This window comes from Herpailurus yagouaroundi, unplaced genomic scaffold, assembly GCF_014898765.1.
Source record: "Herpailurus yagouaroundi ecotype Mexico unplaced genomic scaffold, PumYag 163, whole genome shotgun sequence".
Lineage (NCBI taxonomy): Eukaryota > Metazoa > Chordata > Mammalia > Carnivora > Felidae > Herpailurus > Herpailurus yagouaroundi.
Window position 1 is genome coordinate 67,385,355 of NW_024412404.1, and position 1,674 is coordinate 67,387,028.

Genomic DNA, 1,674 nt, shown 5'->3' on the forward strand with positions numbered 1-1,674 from the left:
GGGAGGGGCGCCTACCCGAGGGCCGGACGCCAGCCTCACCCCAGAGCTGGCTGGTGCTCTCCCACCCACATGGGGTCACCTCTGGTGTTAGAGCCGCGTCCACGCAGCAGTGGGGCGGGAAGGTGCCGGTGCTCCAGAACTAACTAGCTTCCGGACTCAGAGGGAAAGTGAGCCGGATGTCCTGGGGCACAGCCACCCTCTGCCTCTCTGGACAGAAACACAGTGAGGTCCGGGAGGCGGGCGGCCCGGCCCAGGCTCCTCAGGAAGCCCGAGGAGACAGGAACTTCCCCAGAGTGCCTGTGCCCGAACGTCCCTGGGCTGGGGGAGACACGGCTGCGACCTACCAAACACTAACGAGGTCAAGTGACCGAAGGGGCACTTCGGCCATGGGTGTTGCATGATACCCAGAGAGGTGCCAGCTTCTGGGGGCACAAGACGAGGTGGTCATGATGGTGCCCACGGGGCTCAGTCCCCGAGCACAGGGGCCACCTGAGGACAGTGATAACCTGGGAGCTCACAGCTGGGGCTGGGACTCCACCCTCCACGGCAGGGGCCCGACCTCTCGAGGTCCAGAGGAGAGAGCAAGGCCGGCCAGGCCTGGGGGGTTCAGGTTCACCCCTGACCCCAGAGTGGGGTGTCTGGAAAGGCCGTCACACATTGTGAGAGAAGAAACCATTTCCACGTTCGCCTCCCAGACCTGACGATGAAGATGAGAAAGGAATCTGTGGGCTGCAAGGCCGCGAGCCAGGGTTTGTCTGTCTGCCTCAGGGGACACAGAGCCCTCCCGAGGTCTCCATGACTGTGATCCCGAGTGCCCACTTCTCAGCGCCGCACACATGGGGAAGACTGTCCAGCCGTCTCGTCATCAGCCAATGCTCTCCAGGAGGTCCCCTCGGCTTGCAGGGGACAGTTCTGCAGGGGGACGGGTGTGGTCTGTGCGGGTGCGGACGAGTGACTGACCCCGGCATCGGGGTGAGCCTGTCACACCTGGGTCACACTGGCGAGGGGCCGCCGGCACAGGGGCTTGAAGCTGCCCGCAGCACAGTGCTGCCGACGTCACATACCCACGTGGCCACCTGCCAATGTCACTTCCACTGCCATCGAAGTACGTCACCGATGACGTTGAATTCCCAAAAAGCCAGGAATTCTGCCTCCCGATCTCCGGCTGGTGCCCTGGAAGCACCACTTCCCAGGGGGCCTGCCCCGCACACAGTCCTGAGTCCCGCGGACCGGCCGCCCGGGCCCGGCCCTGTCCTGCAGCTGAAGCCAGGGGAACGGCGTGGCCCCTTCAGTGGGGCCGCAGGGGAGGTGACCCTGAGACGGCCACCATCCCACGTGAGCTGCCCAGTGCCGGGACCGGGGGAGCCACATGCTACTGTGACACCAGCCGAATGACAGGCACCCGCTGCTGGAGCCCGGTCGGGGCAGTTTTCCGTCCGCCTGGCTGGGGTAGCCGTGTGCGCGGGCAGGCTGAGCAAACGCTTCAGGAGGGAGTGTAGGTTAGAGTCAGGGGTGAGCAGGGCTTGGGGGAGATGGGGCAGGGGGGCCACACCTCCTCGCCCACCCCGCCCTAAGGAGAAAATTAAACTTCACATTTCTTTTTGCTCCAAATAAAGGCCGACCTTTGAGAGGAGACAGCTGATTTGGGGAGATGAGAGGCAGACGAAGAGGCAC